The sequence below is a fragment of the Suricata suricatta genome, chromosome 3, assembly GCF_006229205.1.
Source record: "Suricata suricatta isolate VVHF042 chromosome 3, meerkat_22Aug2017_6uvM2_HiC, whole genome shotgun sequence".
NCBI classification, from domain to species: Eukaryota; Metazoa; Chordata; class Mammalia; order Carnivora; family Herpestidae; genus Suricata; species Suricata suricatta.
Window position 1 is genome coordinate 62,491,059 of NC_043702.1, and position 17,020 is coordinate 62,508,078.

The 17,020-nt window shown below is 38.3% G+C and overlaps 1 protein-coding gene across 1 annotated transcript in view; it reads right to left on the reverse strand.

Moving 5' to 3' along the window:
- The window catches only part of XIRP2 (xin actin binding repeat containing 2), a 75,815-nt gene extending 59,376 nt beyond the window's left edge, over positions 1-16,439 (reverse strand). The window contains exon 1 of the mRNA XM_029934448.1: positions 16,363-16,439. The gene's annotated coding sequence lies outside the window, so the exon portion shown is untranslated. The remainder of the gene's footprint in view (positions 1-16,362) is intronic.
- Positions 16,440-17,020: the final 581 nt, after the last annotated feature.

Here is a 17,020-nt window from a genome sequence, read left to right on the forward strand (position 1 = left end):
TTAGGCTCCTTCCCCCTCACCCCCCATCCCACCAGAGTTAATAGTAAATCTTGTGGTCTTTAACCCCCTTCATTTTCTATGCCTTAAATTTGTGAGGCTCATTAGAAGAGCCTTTCGACAAAACATCTGCAGTGCTTTGTTTAAATTCCTCTTTATAGAGGTGGGAATATGCGTCTTCCCACAAGGTATCTGTGTGGGAAATATCGGTCTGACTTGGAACATTGTGAGGCCTAATTAATAGCAACAGGCTTAATTTCACATGAGCAGTAGTAGCAGAAGGAGATGCCAGTTTCTGCCTCTCATGGCAGGAGCCATGCACATCTGCCATTTCCTTACTGTGACTGTGTCATCCAGCAAGGCCGGTGTGGCTCCCAGCACTGAGCTAAATTAAGAGTCAGACACTCAACCAACTGAGCCACCCAGGCATCTTAGTAGATCCTTTTAAAGTCATATTTTAGTTCCAGGTCCCCCAAATCACTTGGATTAACATACACAAATCACCTTGTGGTAGAAACATCTTTGAAGTTATTCTTCAGGCCCTAAAGAAAAAAATATCAATCTACTTATAGATAAGACTAAGTTTAGATGTTCATTTAGATTTTAATCTCTTTGAATACAAGAACTGCCCTCTCTAACTGTAGTAATGTACTGTCACATAGACCTGTCCTGTTTTGTGCAGCTCCTAGCATCTCACAAGAAGTGCTTCTGGAACTAAAGCAGTTAAGAACAAATAGAATTTAGTCAGAAATTAGATAATTATTAGTACAATAATATTGCCAGTTTTGGGTATATTTGGAAATTTAACCATATTACTATTAAATATTTTAAATTGCTTAGTATAAAGAATTGCTCAGTTAAAAAAAATGAATAATTGAGTAAAATGACTTGAACTTCTTTGAAATGGTCAAAAAAATTAGAACCATTAAATGTCTATCAATAGTGCATATTTTTACAACTTATGTCTCATGCTAGACATTTCCCTAGCATAATCAAATGTATATTGCATTATAAGTGATAACTGCCTGTTAATGAGTATTGATTATGTGTTAAGCATTTTACACGTATTCTTAAACACCTACAATTTACATTTATTTCTTACAGCGGCCATATCTGATTGGTGGTATTATTTCCATTTAACTGATGAAAAAAGTAACATTCAAAAGATAAAATCATATAGTAAGTGGCTGAGCCTGAAATGGAGTTCAGGTTTTTCTGAACTACCTGTTCCACTTTACAGTCTCTCATGTAAATATTTTAATTAAATTATAACATTTGGGGGGTGCCTGAGTGGCTCAGTCAGTTGAGTCTCAGACTTTGGCTCAGATCATGATCTTGTGGTTCGTGGGTTCAAGCACCACACTGGGCTCTGTCCTGACAGGTAGCTCAGAGGCTGGAGCCTGTATTCAGATTCTGTATCTCCCTCTCTCTCTGACCCTCCCCTGCTCATGCCATCTCTCTCTCTCTCACACACACTAAATAAAAACAGTAAAATTTTTTTTTTACAAAAATCATAACATTTTGTTATATTTTATTAATATAAATTAATAATTTTATAATATAAATTAATAATTATTTAAAATTAATAATTAAGCCTATGAATCCTCCTTTTTGCTTCCTATGCATCTATACACAAATTCTTCCTGAACATTTATTTTAGTGCATGTAGGGATAAGTCAAAGGGAAACCAATAAGGTTGAATTTCTATGACTCTAATTGGCTCTTTTTTTATCCTGATAAGCTTGGTTTAGAATTAGAAATCGAAGCAAATTCTTCAATTATGTTTCTTTGGTCACTACAGACATCAAACTTGAGATGGGGTTGGATATTGATCCCTGCAAGCAGGGAAAGGGACGGACTTGATAGCTAGGGAGGAGAAATGCAAAGCAAGGGCCAAGGCTCTAATTTTCTCATGATTGATTCAGCTCCAGGGCATGGCAGGTGGTGTCCTGCTTCCATCAGAGTCCTCTTGTTTGAATCTGCATCCCAAGTATACAATAAAGGTATTTGATAAACTCTCTTCCTAAGGCTTTCGTCATGCATTCAGTAAACATCTGCCACCTATCTACTGTGAGGCAAACACAATGCTCAAGGCTGGGCATGACTTAATCAGCATTGTATTCAGTCCTGTTCTACTTGAAAAGAGAAGAAAAGAAAAACACCAGAGAGATTCTCAAGAAATACAGTATTCTAAGAAGTGTTGATTTGGCCTTATCTCTAAAAACAGCAATACAACAGGTTGCATCATTTCAACACAATGACTTCTGAATATAACCAGCTCCCAGATGGCGGGGCCTGCTAAGGAAGCTGGCTTGACTATAGACACACCAAACGTAGCTCTCTTTAGGTGGGGAATCTTGAGAACTTGGTGACACACACTCCACATCCCCACCCCCAAAACCACATTTGTTTATATGGAGATATGATAAGATGGATCAAGCTCAATCCTATTTGATGAGGTTAAAAAGCCTCTTGTAGCCCACCACAAGGCTCAGTTTCCCTTTAGATTTCCCCCACTGAACCCAGGCAGTGAGTAGCTCCCTCCACTGTGCTCTCCCACCGCTTGAAAATTTCACTTAGGGGGCGCCTGGGTGGCTTAGCTGGTTAAGCGTCTGACTTTGGCTCAGGTCATGAAGTCATGGGTTCATAAGTTTGAGCCCTATGCTGAGTTTGTGTCTGTGCTGACAACTCAGAGCCTGGAGCCTGCTTTGGAATCTGTGCCCGCCCCCTCCTCCCTGTTCTTCCCTTCCACGCACACTCTCTCTCTTTCTAAAAAATAAATACACATTAATTTTTTTTAATTGCCCTTCGATTTCTACGACAATATCTTTGAAGTTCCTCTGCCTGCTGCCTGTATACCACCCCCCCCCCTACCCCACACTGGGCCTCTGTCACCTTCCACCAACATGAGGAGTTTCCCCAGCAGAGGGAAGAGCTAAGTTAATTTTGTAAACCTGTTTTACTCCAGGTTCTGTCTTGGCTCTTACCCAGGAGGCAGACCCACACACAGATTACCCATCCATTCTGGTCCCAGAAAGCCCCCAATATTTATTCTATTTCTGACATTCACTTTTGAATTTAAGCAAATTGCTTAACCTTTTGAAGCTTCTTGTTTTTTCTCTCTATCATGAGAATGATAACAGGACCTGGTGATGGCCTGTGAGGACTGAAGGAGATCTTATAAAAGTAGTTTACATACTTGTACATAGTAAATAATAAATGGTCACTAGCTTACAGTCACCCTAGGTGTTACCATATCTCCTGTGTGTAATTATCCAGGTAGTCTGGGCTGATACAAGTCTAAGAATAATAAAAGTCATGAAATTTCCCAAGACTCAAAGCTATAAGTAGAAAGGATAGGACTTGACTCTGATCCACCTAAATCTAAAGCCTTCTGTAAGGATATTCCATTCCTCTTTAGAAACCTGGTATCCACCATGTTTTCTGAAAAAGGAGAACACAGTAAATCACGGAGGAATGGAACTACACGATGAGACTGAAGCAAAGAAGTTGACATAGCCCTACTCATATGGCCACAAGGATGGAGAAAATATATAAAGGATGAGAAGTCACTAACTCAACGTGAAGTTACTAATTCAAAGTGTATCTTGGCACTAGGTCTTGAACAACCAATTTTTCTCCAGCAAGCAAGAAGGCAGGCCTCGGAAAATCACCCTTGTATATATCACATGATCCAGCTTTTTTCTCCCAAAAATGATGCCTCATGTTTTCCCTTGTTCTATGTAATTTAGGTTAAATCATGAAACCATCACTCAGTTATTTAACATTTTTCATTTCCCTCTGCAGCCTCTGAGCAGTGGGTATGACCCAGTGAACCCTGTTCTGGACCAGCCAGGTAATGAGAATGGAGCCACTCCCTAAGTCTCTGCTGCCCCGTGGCCACTGCTACCGGCAAGGATAAGGGTCTTGGATTTTCTCACTTGTGATCCATTACACAGCTGCTCTGCCGGGTAACTATGCCTTGCCATGTACCTCTACTAAATTCGTCTACTAAGTACCTTAGGTATTTAGGTGTTAAATAATCCCTAAATAGAAGTGTTGCTATATTCATTTAGTTTGAATATAGGTATTCTTCCTACTTGAGTATTCCTTTTATTTAAATTGGATTCCATCCTTTTCTTCTGAAAGTCTCTATCCCAGAAAATCCCCAAATTTCACATTATTCTAATTGTTCCATGTCTGCTTGAGTTGCTCCCTTTTTGATATAACTTCTTTTCCTCACTCAATATTTCCTAAAGTACTCCTTTTTTATTCCCACTGCCTCATTACTGCTTTCCCTTCCCCAAACTTCCTGGGATTGCCCATCTCCAAATCTCCTTTATGTGTGATTCATTTACTAGTGGGCAGTGCCTTTGTGAAGAGAATATTATCTTCCATCTTTTTTCTGTTTGTTTGTTTGTTTGTTTTTAGGATAGAACTTGAGAAATGGCAAGCAAATGTAATCACTTCTTAACCACAGAGAGATAGTCATCAAAATCAGTCTGTGATTAGCAGCAAATGTGTGTGTCTCTGAAAGGCAGGGCAAGAACAGACTAGTTAAAATGTCCATCAGCACTGCTAAGAGTGTCAGGACTTCTGTATTACAGAAAAGTGACTTCTTTCTGAGGTCCGAGCAATTTGTTGGTAGATGGAGAGGACTCATGTATTCCAGCTTGGAATCTGTCTTTTCCTAACATGGTCCACTTTTTTCTCTCATAGGGTTTTTTAAAATTTCATATGAAGCTAGTTCATTCATATCTACTGAACTGTTTTGTTGACTTCCATGTCTGTTGTGGGCACTCAACAGATCAAAAAATGAGCCACAGTAATATAATGGAGGTGCCAAACCTTTAATAATTTGCAGCTTTGAGAAACATCTCCGTGGTGTGCCCACCTTTAAGTGGTTTGTGTGTAGACAGAGGTAGGCTAGTTAATTACTTCCCAACTATGACTTTAAATCATTTCTGTGCTAGTTGCTTTCTGGAACAGCCAGAGGTTTCTGGATCTGTTTTTAGGAATTCCTCAATCCCTCACCCTCTTCATAACTCTCACCTCTCTGTTAAGGTTAGCATGTGACAAAGGATCTTAAAAGAAAGCCCAAATCATCAAATTCTGACTCTCACCAACTTAGACAATTGATGTTGTGGGAGGTTTTCTCCTACTAATCACCCTTTTCCTTTGGGTAATAAAATATATTTAATTTAAGCCTTTTGTCTTACAGAAGTTCAGTCTCCAAATTTACACAAACTTTTTTTTTTTTCAGTGACCTTAAGGAAGTCTTTATTTAAAAGTGCTTTCTCTGCTTAAGTCTAAAAACAACAGCATCCTTTGATATGCTATTTTTTCTTTTGAAACTAATGGCTGATAGGCTTGATCAAAAAAGGGAAACCACACAAATTCTGCATACTTTCTTTACTGAACATTATTTGGAAAAGCTAAGCAGTTGAGGGAAAAGAGAAAATGCTTCAATAATGTAAATACTGCTTGGTGAATACCTGCCTCCTCTGGAAATAATTCTGTCTTTCAAAACAGTGATGTTCTTAGAAAAATTCCACTTTCTAAGAAAATGAACACTTTCAAAACAATGCGGTCTTTAATCATTTAACCTTGGGTAGGAAGACAAAAATGCTAATAATGTTCAGCAGAAATGTTATGAATCTGAGGCGCCTGGGTGGTTCAGTCAGTTAAGTGACTGACTTTGGCTCAGGTCATGATCTCACGGTTCGTGGGTTCAAGCCCCGCATCAGGCTCGGTGCTGACAGCTCAGAGCCTGGAGCCTGCTTCGGATTCTGTGTCTCCATCTCTCTCATCTCTCTCTGCCTGTCCCCCACTTGCACTCTGTCTCTCTCTCTTTCAAAGATAAATAAGCATTAAAAGAAAGAAATAAATGTATAAATCCATGTTTTTCTGACTACAGCTATCGATAGGTTCTACCAGAGTGCTCTAAATTGAAAGGTAATTGGTATCTTGTTCAAATGTTTGTATCATTACGACTACTTTCTCATTACTGTCCCCGAAATTGTAGGGGGCACTAAAAATGCTCTATACATTTTGAACAGTCTTTTAAATATAGAACATGGATATTTACAACGTGTAATAATTTTAATCTATAAAAACTTTGAATCAATCAGGAGCTGGATTATTCTTTCTGTCACCAACCACTAATGTGCCCTACGTGTCCTTTGCATAGAAATGCGGACTGTAACTTCAAAAGAAAAAGATGATGTCAGCTTCCTAATCATATGCTGGTAGTAGGAATGGTCCAAAGAGGGGAAGTAATTTAATAGTCTGCCCTGCTTAAGATACACATGAAGTACATAGTTAGTCAGTCTCATCATCCCTTAATTTATTTATACTTATTTATCTTTAAAAATTTGGCATTGGCATTTGTTTCTTTTCCCTCAGATTCAAAACCTAATCCTCTATGTACACCTTAAGTGGAGGAACTCAGTTTCTGCTGCTTATTTCACTCCTGTTTTTAAAGGATGAAGTGTAAAAATCACTCTTTAAATGTTATTCAGATTAAAACTTGCTCTTTTCAATGCACATTAAAACAGTAACAACAACAAAAAAAGACTAACATCTGTGAAACACAAAGAATTTAATTAAAACTTGCAAACAAAAGTTTTCCTAAGCCAGTGGTATTTTAGGTCAGGTGTAAGAGAACATGAGAGGAGGGTAGTTGGGGGGAATGGCTTGTAAGAAGCAATTTAAAAATTATATATTGAGCTTCATTGTAAAATTCCATATGAAGCTTTACATTGGATTAACTCTCCCAGACTATTCCTCTTGGGCCCCCAAAGCCTCGGGCAGGAAAGTCACTTCAGCTTAGTGTGACCTGCCGCTGTATTAGGACAGCTCACCGGATAGCAAAGGACTCAAATTGTAAACTTAAGCATCTCCTTGGCTTCTGGTAAATATCATTTTTAAAATTTTAGACATGTAACCACAACTGCAGATTATCAACCACTGACCAGGAGCTCAGCACCAGTTTCCATCTCATAAGTCTTTTATTTGCCAACATAACCATATCTATCATGATTCCAAAGACTCTCTTAGCCAGATCAGTTTACAAAATGGCAACACACAATTTTGACTATGGAAGAATGGCCATCACGTGGTGGCCAGAAATGCTCCTTATGTGCCCTTATCTGGGGGTAGGGGGAGTCTAAAGCATTTCTAAGAATGATCTACTTCTACTTTCCCTAACAATGAAGCAGAGCGTTTCCAAACATTCTCACAGAAGTGGTTATTACATTTTTATTATTATCTGGAACTAAAATTCCTAGGCTGCCAAGAAGTAAATGGACAGTGGAGATAAAAACAGCTAACTCCGTAGGTATTTAATGTTTGACATCATGACTTATACACAGTGGATAACCATTAAGCATTTATCAGATGGATTTGTCTTGAAATAAGAGTGCAAGATTCAGTGCCCATCTTTTGATGGTTCCTGTTGACAGATTTTGTTACTTTCTCTCCCCTACTTCTTTTTAAAGAGTAGACAACAAATTCCAAATTCTGCAACAGAAGTTATTTAAGCAGCCTGGAGATGTGAAAGTTGGGATTAGAGCTTCCAGGAGGGAGCAAAAATAACCTTCTTGCCTGTGTACCTGTGAGTCTCCCACAATGAAATCCAGCTCAGGATGCTGCATGAGCAAGTGAAAATTAGAACTGCACAAAAATGTTTGCTTGGAAAGTGAAACCAGTCAACTTTGGGCTTTCTGCCAAATTCAATTTCTGCCAGAAATTCTCCAGTTATTACATATCTGAAGAAAGCAATTAGAAAGATATTATAGCTTAAAAAATTCCAGATATGGTCATGTCTCCATCATAGTTCAGTCCAGGAGAAAATAACTAGTCTTCTCAGCCCAGTGGGCCAAACGCAGGATTATAGACAGAACACGCAGACAATGATACACACTCACATGTTTCCTTGGAGCAGCATCTAATCACAAGCGATATCTTATTTGTTTTGTGAGATCTAGGAGGAGGACCTCAGTAGGTATTCAGGGTGTCCCAGTGTACTTCTGGGATGGAAGCTTGCCAAGGAAAGCAGATGTGACAGAAACCCCTTGGTCTCACTCACCAGCAGTGCCAGGCCTGAGGAAATGTCATATACCTCACCAAGCCTGACACTTGCCATTACAGAAAGTATCTCAGAAGGAGGAATTTAAAATGTTGATGCTTTGCAGCATGCCCTGTGTTGTTCTGTATAAAATCTCAAACCTGAGCATGGAGATGGTGAGTAGTTTAGACCAGACACATCTGGTCTATCATTTTCAGTCTCCTGAAAAATTCCTGACACCTAACCATGTTTTTGTCTTATGACACACACTCCATCAGCTCTCAGCTTCATCTCTGTTACACCCAGGGCATATCTCTGGTGACTATTTAAGCCCTAATTTTATGTTGCCAAACATTCTAAAATTCAACCTAGCCCTTTTCTAAAAGGTATTACTCACAAACTTGTCCCTATTCTAACATTTTCCAGTTGTATATTAGCATAGAGAACATATGGGGTTGTCAGGAAAATTGGTAAATGTAATAGGGAGCCAATATTTATATATTATATAATGAGAGAGGCAGCCTGGGAATGGGAGCAAAAATAATACATTAGGGGGAAATGTTGATTGGTTTTTGGTGAGGTGAATTTAGCTCAAGAATGTGAGGACAAATGAAATGGAGAGGGGTCAGTGAAAGCTCTACTGTCGCCGCTGACAATGGGGCCCCAGTTGAGTGGGCATCATGTTTGAAGCATGGTTCCTTTATGCTCTTAGACCTATCCCTGAAGCCTGGAGTCAGGAGACTTTAACACCAGGCCTCCAACACTCCTGAGTTGTCTCTGGTCTTAGTTTGAAATGCATGCATGATGTCCACCACAGGCTCCAATCCCATCTTGCTTCTAGTCCTCCTTACTTCTGACCTTGCCACTTATTTTCCTATTTGTAGCTTAGCTTCATTGCTCAAATCCAATCCATTGTACCTTCCATTGGCTCATAATCTTTTGCTTTCTTTTTAGCTATTGGAGTCATCTTGGCCTTTGCTGCTTCAGATTTCCTTCATAAACAGTCTGGTCCCTACAGCCCCATCTTTCAGTGCCTTCCTCCTGAGTGAGTGTCTCCTTCCATTTTACTCAGACATTGCAAGTGGATCCAAGTTACAGAGAGATGAGGCAAATAAAAGTAGAGAAGCTGATGGGTAGGATGTGTTGAAGATAGGAAGATTATGCTGAGGGCCAAGATCAGTTTTAGTTGGAAATAAAGAAAACTGTGGTCTAAGAGAATACTTTGAAAGTCCAAGAAATATGTCAAAGTAATGAAAAGGTCCAATAAGTGGCTGTGAGCAGTTCCATCAGAAAGGAGACAGAGAGTCATTAGGGCTGAGGTAGCTGAAGAGTTCGATCTCTTGAAGTAATGTGATGTTGACATCAAGAACAACAGGAAGGTTATTAGTTTCAAGTGTTGGAATTATTATAATAGAACGAGGGCACTTGATAGCTTTCTACAACTCCAGAGAGGACAGAAATTTAACTTGAGCTGGAAAGTGCATCTCTGAAAGGAAAGGATGCCTTTAACAACAGAACAACCTATTAAATAAGGTAGATGATTTTCTCTCTAAAACAGTTTTTAGTGTGGTGTTTTTCTGAATGTTCAGCATCTAGGAAAACTTGATACCTTATTTTCTTATCTTGTTCTCTGGGAAAGAGATAATGATTATGTTACACTAGCCTCATATATTTAATAATGACGACGATGACAACAACAACAACAGCAGCAACAACAGTAATAGTAAAGCTTACACAATACTTGTTATGTACCAGTACTTACTATGTACAGCTATTGTTGTAGCCATTTTACAAGTATGAATTTATTTAATCCTTAAAACAACCCTATGAGATAGATATTAATAGTATCTCTATTTTCAGATGAGGAAACAGGCACAGAGATATTGAATAATTTGCCCAAAGTCTTCCAGTTGGTAAGTGTAAGAGCCAGAATTCAAACCTAGGCAGTCTGGGTCCAAAGTCTGTGTTCAACTAACCAGCGTTCACCTGACAGCATTTTCTGATTTCTCAATAAAGTGTTATCTCGGGTTCATTTGGAACCTGTTTTAGCCCTCGGAGATGGTGGTTTTGTGATTCTGGTAAACTGAGGGCACTGCATACATCTTAAGGATAATATACTAAGGGATATATTCCAGAGGTCTTTATTGGAAATGAGATAAAAAAAGAAGGAAGAGGAATGGCAAAGAGAGAGAAAATACAGCATCACTTGAGAAATCTTTCTGATTTCAAGAACTATTCAGACTAATTAAAATGTAAAGATGATATCAAAAATGAAAATTTACATATCAGCTCCTGGAACTTAAAATCTATCAAGGGGAAAATAATCCTGTAGAAAATATTTATGTTTATTATTATTATTGTTGTTATTGTGATAAATATGTAGTTTGACACCTTCTTGATGCAAATGTTTACAAAATTTTGTGTCAGGCTCAATGTTATGCAAAAAGTAAAAAGAAATGTCATTCTGGATGATATTGTGGTTATTGGTTCTTGTCTGAAGACTACTCTTCTTTGTTTGAACATCCAAATGCACTTCAAGAATATGAAAGAAATGGAAGACAATATGGAGGCACCAGTAACACAATACTTTACAAAAAATAATATACACATATACATAAAATATATATAGATACATATGAGCATAGTGGAGCATAATGGAAAGAAATGGTAATAACATAATATAATGACATATTCAAGAAACTGGGGCCAGTTGGGTTGAAATGATGAGGTAAATGAATTTACGGCTTCTTTTTAAAGGGTGAAGTATTAGAAACTATAAATAGTTTTGAGCTGATAACTGAAATAGCTGGACTTAATCTTTTCAGGAAAAAACTGTAACTTAAGTACAAACACATGCCTTCCTTTCATATTTCATTTCTCTGATACTTTATAGAGTCAAAACTGGGGCTGTTGTCCAGCTCTGCATGACACAGATGGATGATGATATATCCTGAAATTATTCCCATACCAGGATGAGTCAGTGAGTGAAGCAGACATGCACTAATACAGTTACATTCCTAAAAATATATGGTTTTGAATGCTTTGGGACTCAAGAGGCCTAGCATAGTTTCTCCGGAAGGAGCTGGGGCTGTAATGAGGTTCTGTTCCCTCTCTGAGCATCTAGAATGGTTCGGAGGACAGAAGGAACTGAGCTGGCTGCTGATGGCTGTCACTTGTTCCTCTAGCATCCCTACCTCTAGCCCCTTATTCTACCTGAGAACTGCTGCTGGGCTTTACCCGCCTAGCAAACCAGCAGATTTCTGCCCTGTAGCACTTGGGAAAATGGCTTGGGATCCAACAGAAGCAGAGGCAGTGAATTTTATAAAGAGCTTGTAGTTGGCATTGACAACCTTTCATTATGTGAACAAACTCATTTTATTCTTATCCCTTTCGCAGAACTATTCCAACTTAGCAGTACAACCCTTGCGTGGAGAGTAAAAAATTCTAACTTAAAATACAAATACATTAAAAGGTGACCCTTAGTGGGGCACTTGAGTGGCTCAGTCAGTTAAGTGGCCAACTTCAGCTCAGGTCATGAACTCATAGTTCATGGGTTTGAGCCCTGCGTCAGGCTCTGTGCTGACAGCTCAGAGCCTGGAGCCTGCTTCTGATTCTGTGTCTCCCTCTCTTTCTGACCCTACCCTGCTCACACTCTGTGTCTCTCTCTCTCAAAAATAATAAATGTTTAAAAACTTAAAAAAAAAGGTGACCCTTAGCATTACAAAAAGTTTTATCATTGTTTCCCTTGAGTACTTATTTACCGTAACTTATGAACCTCGAATTATTTGCCAAAAACGCTTACTGGCTAGATAAGGTAAAGCTGAGTTCTTATTATGACAGTACTGACTAAAAACAAACAGACAAAATTACCATAAACAACATAGACAGTGATAAAGCACATAGGAGGTTATAATGTAATTCAAAGGGGAAATGTGACTCTACTTATCAAAATTTAATATACAGTTATAAAAAACCCCAGCCACTTTAGAATGTGAATTCTATCTACATTTTATTTCAATGCAGTTAACTTCCTATGAATTAAAAATTACATTAAATGATAATCAAACATTTGTTTATATTAAGTCACATTTACTAAACTTTAAATGAAGAACATTGAGAACATGTTTGGAAACCATTTATAATGCTGGACTTTGTAAAATTAATGGTGAAATGAATTTTTTTAGGTGTCAATGTTGGTAACTAATAAATTAATGCATTTAGAAGAAATACACCTGCTGATATATTCAGATTCTTTAGGAAGATGCTATCCGATCTTTTACAAACAGAGAAACTTCCCAAAATAAATTATTTTAATATTTTATTTATCTTAAATAATGAGTATGCCCAGAGCATACTTACTTACTTCTGAATGGTCAGATATATCTAAAGTGTTCAGTTCACCAGGCAGCAGGATCTATCCTGCGTACAGTTATAAGAATGTAGAAGAGAAATCTACTTGAAGGTCTGCCAAAATGAGTAGTGAAAAGTCGTGCACCAACGACAAGACAGTGAGGCTGGGGGAAAGAGCTCATCTAACACAGAGGATGAGAAAACTTAAATGCTTAGTAAAATTAAAAAATGAAGGCATGATCATATTTTGAATTTTAACTAAATATGTGAACCAGGTCTGTCTCCTTTTCCACATTTTTTCATAATTTTCCAAGAACAGGAAATACAAAATAAAAAGCAACAAAAACCTACTGTTGGAAAAAAAGGACTTTATCAAGGTATACCTCAAAAGGTATCCCACGTCAGGGGGGTGGAGTGGGATGGGGTTGATGTTAATGGCATAAAGCTTTGTAGAATGACATAGGGCACTGAAATATAAGTTAAGAGAGTTGGTTTCTAGTTTTCTGTGCTTAAGAAGAGTTACTAGTTAATGTTCCGTTGTTTCAGTTTTCTTATCTAGAACTTAAGAGTGTTGAACCAAGTAGTCACTGAGGTTCTTTGTGTTTTCTGTGTAATAAATTCATTTTTTTCTTGGAAATATTTTAAGAAGTACAGCTATTCTACCAGGAATTTGGATTACCTACTGTAGAGCTAACTGACAGATTATTTTTATGCCATCATTTAGGCTCACAGAGTCATTAAATATAGCTACACCATCGTCTGTTTTATCTAAACAGATACAAGTAATCATAGCATTAGCTGACTTTCAACGTTTTCAAGAAAATAAAATCTTTGCTTTTTTCATTGTCTAATTGTTGTCCTTTGTGCTTTTACTGTTATACTGTACAAATCAAAAATACTCAGGTTAGTTAAATTTATAAGCAATTGATTCCAATGATTAGGAAAGTATATAGAATAAAAGTTTTACTCTGGATTTCTTAGGTAGCATTTCAAAGGAGAAGAGATTTTGTAGAAATATGTGATATAATAAAGAAAATAAATGTTTAGTCTTTATCCCTGGCTCCTGGCACACAGCTCCTAAAACTCTTGCAATCTCTTGATTGGCAATGTCTCTGGCATGCTAATGAGATGTCTCCGGGTTTTCTGTGAGGGTTGGGGGAAAGTAAAAGAAGTTCTGGATAGGGGCTGATTGCCAGAAAAAACAATGTAGTGATTAGAGAGTTAGAACATTCAACCCCACTTCCCACCTTTGAGAAGGGGAGAAGGGCTAGAGATTGAATTTAATTACCAATGGCCTAGTATTCAGTCAGTCATCCTCCATAATGACATCTTAATAAAATGCCTAAACAACAGAGTTTGGTGAGCTTCCTAGTTGGTGAATGTGCTGACAGGTATGAAGCCCAGAGAGTGCGGTGCTCTATGCCAGTGTCTGCTGCCCCCTTTGCCCTATGCATCGCTTCTATTTAGCTGTTTCTGGGTTAGTGGCCAAAGTGGGGGGCAGTCTGTGGAGTCTGCTCTAACTCTGCAAGTCAGTATGAAAACCGAATCAAATTGTATACCCAGTTGGTTTTAGAGAACTGGAGAATTGGTGTCAGCAAACACCACATATTTGTCAGCAAAATAAACAATACAACATATCACACAGTCATATAAAGACCATGCAGTATATGGAATAAATCAGTTTTCTGCAAAAGTCATTTCTGAATCAGAACAAGCTGAGGTTACCCACCACTCTGCAAGGGGTGAGCCTGTAATTTGAATGAGCATGTGTCTGTTTCAGAAGCAAAACAAAGAACAAATTACAACTTAATTAAGTTTCAAAAGGCAACTTTTGAATGCTTTCAGAATTGGAGGTGGGAAGCAAATAAAAAGGACAATGTCATGTCAATTAAGTTCTGTCCCCCACAGGTTGTTCAATCAAAATTTTGGAATTACAATGCCAGGCACTTATGAAATGTCTGCCCTGCTCTATACATTACTGAACATGGCACCCAGCTAGGAAACAGATCTTACAGAATGGTCTCTTAGTGCCCAGAGTTGTGTATCTGCATGAGGGAAAGACAGAGAGAAAGAGAGGGGAGGAAATCATTCCCAGTATCAAGTTTACTAGGAGAGTCCATCCCCAAATCGCCTCATCATAAGTAATATTTTACCAAAGTAAAAAGAATACTGACATGCATAAGTTGTTCAATTGTGGTAAATATGAGAGACAGAGACGGGGGAGCTCACTGAATGGCGACAGCTATCAGTGGTGGACAAGTGTAAATGATCTATGAACTTTGTGGGCTTTTTGCCCAAAAATAAACCAGAGGAAAGGCAACCAACCCAGACTTGAGCCTGGGCTGACATTCTTACATGAACATCTTCTGAAGCAAAGTCCTCTGTGCTCATGAAAGAATGTCTACTTTTAATTTTCAGGTTGGTGAAGGAGGCTGTATCTTAGATGCCCAAGATTGGATGAAAGCAGAAATATTTACTCCAAACTCTGGACTGCATGTTCCCCAAATGGCTGGCACTTTGCCAAATTTGCAGACATCCAAAATGCTGACTCTTAAAAATGAGACTTGTTCATTTACATGTTAATAGTAAGAAGGGAAAATATTCAAAGAGGAGGCAGAGAAGCAGAGAAATATTTAAGCATAGAATTCAAGACTTCCTCATTTCTGATCCAATATTTTTGCCCCTCAATGGTAATATCTTTAAAACTCAAAGGGGGTGCCTGGGTGATTCAGGTGTTAAGTGTCTGACTTTGCTCCGGTCGTGACCTCACAGCTCATGAGTTGGAGTGCGACATTGGGCTCTCTGCTGTTAGCACTGAACCTGCTTCAGATCCCATGTTCCCCTCTCTCTGCCCCTCTCCAGATCACAGTCTATCTCTCTCAAAAATAAATGAACATTAAAAAAACCGATCAAAACAGGTGCTCTTTCATATTAAAATTCATGCTTTGAATGTAGCTGAGGTAAATATTTTACTGGTCCTTTGGCACCCTGCACATGAAATTTTAAAATAATTTAAACAACCTACAGCTCGTCAGTGACCAAATGGAGCTCTGGTAAAAATAAATATCTTTCAGTTCAGCACCAGCTGGCTATATTTAAACCCTGTATTATGTAATCTTAAAGTGTCCTTGCTTTTAGTTGGCGTCTTAAGATATTCTGTTATAATGCCTGTCCCAAATCACTTCAGTCTCTAACATCTAAACACTTAAGGCGCAACAGGACCAAATTAAAGTGTTCACAGGCAATCGAAGACAGAAAAAAATCCATCTGAAACAGTATACAGGCCATGATGCCTTTAAAGTAAAATCTCAGTCTTCTCTCTTTAAGTTTGTAGTTCCTATAATTAGGGCTGGCAGATCCAACTGGCAATGCTTTCCTTAATTCTGCAAAACATCGAAGAACCTGATTCTTTAATCCTTACTCCCAGTCATACTCCCAAAGGAGAGGAGACTGTGGCTGGGGCATGAAGTACAAAATCAAACTAATGCTGGAGAAAGAATAATTTTCAATCCATTCCTCTGAGCAAGCTGCAACAGTTGGAGATATTTTAAATTCTCTCTTCCCCTCACCAAATTCCAAGAAATAGAATTTATATTTTTTGGTATATTCATTGTGTTTTTTACTAATTTATGGTCATAGAAGATACACTAATTTTTTCCAGTTTTCTCTTTTAGTTATAAATTATAGTTTTCACTCATGACTTTTTAGCTTCAAGTTTGGCCCATTATTCTTCAGCACTACAGAGGAAACGTGCTAACCCTCTGGCAGAGAGTTATATAGGAAGCCTTAAATTTAATAATATAAAGTAATGCTAAATATTGCCATAAAAACAAAATACAACAATATTTTCTTTTATAACAAGTACACTTTGGCCTGTGGTCTTCACTAATCTGTAACATATTCCAACCCAGGACGTGGCTATGTCTCAATGACTATATTGCACATACCTTTGGTAATAGACTTAACCCCGAGTTCCTGAAAATGTCATATATCTTCGCTGACGAGTTTCCTCCCTTGTTTCACGTACAGCAAGGTTCCCAGTCCCCTGAAAGCGATCGGTGGAGTGGAGGCCGGCTCCACGGAAGGGTCTATCTATCCAGCAAGTCGATGGGACGGCTGAATTTATTTTAGCCCTGTGTCTAAAGGATGCAACTTGGCACCTATTTTTAGGAACTGAGCTCTGTATAGGTGGGGCCTGAGTCAACTCCTCTTTTCAGAAGTGTGTCTCTGAGGGCACTCTGCCTCACAGTGTCCTCCGTAATGGATGCATGGTTTGAACACATGTGCAGTCAATCAAACCCCTTTCCGCAGCCAAGGCCATCAAGCCGATTCTCAACTTTGAAACAAAGCCTAATCAATAATCAGCACGGATGAGGAAAAGGAGGGACTAAAGGTCTTGAATTACTCCCATTCGTTTGAATAATTTTAGTCTTTCAAGAGTCAAGAATGTAAAAATAAACCACATAGAGAAAGTTCCATTGTGTTCTGGTGGAATTAGTGTCCTCAGGAAGAGGAAGCATTATTCTTATTTAGAAAATGTTCTTTGGTATGGAAAGTGTTTGCCTTTTGAGGTTTCATATGCAAGGCAAAACACTATTGTAGTGT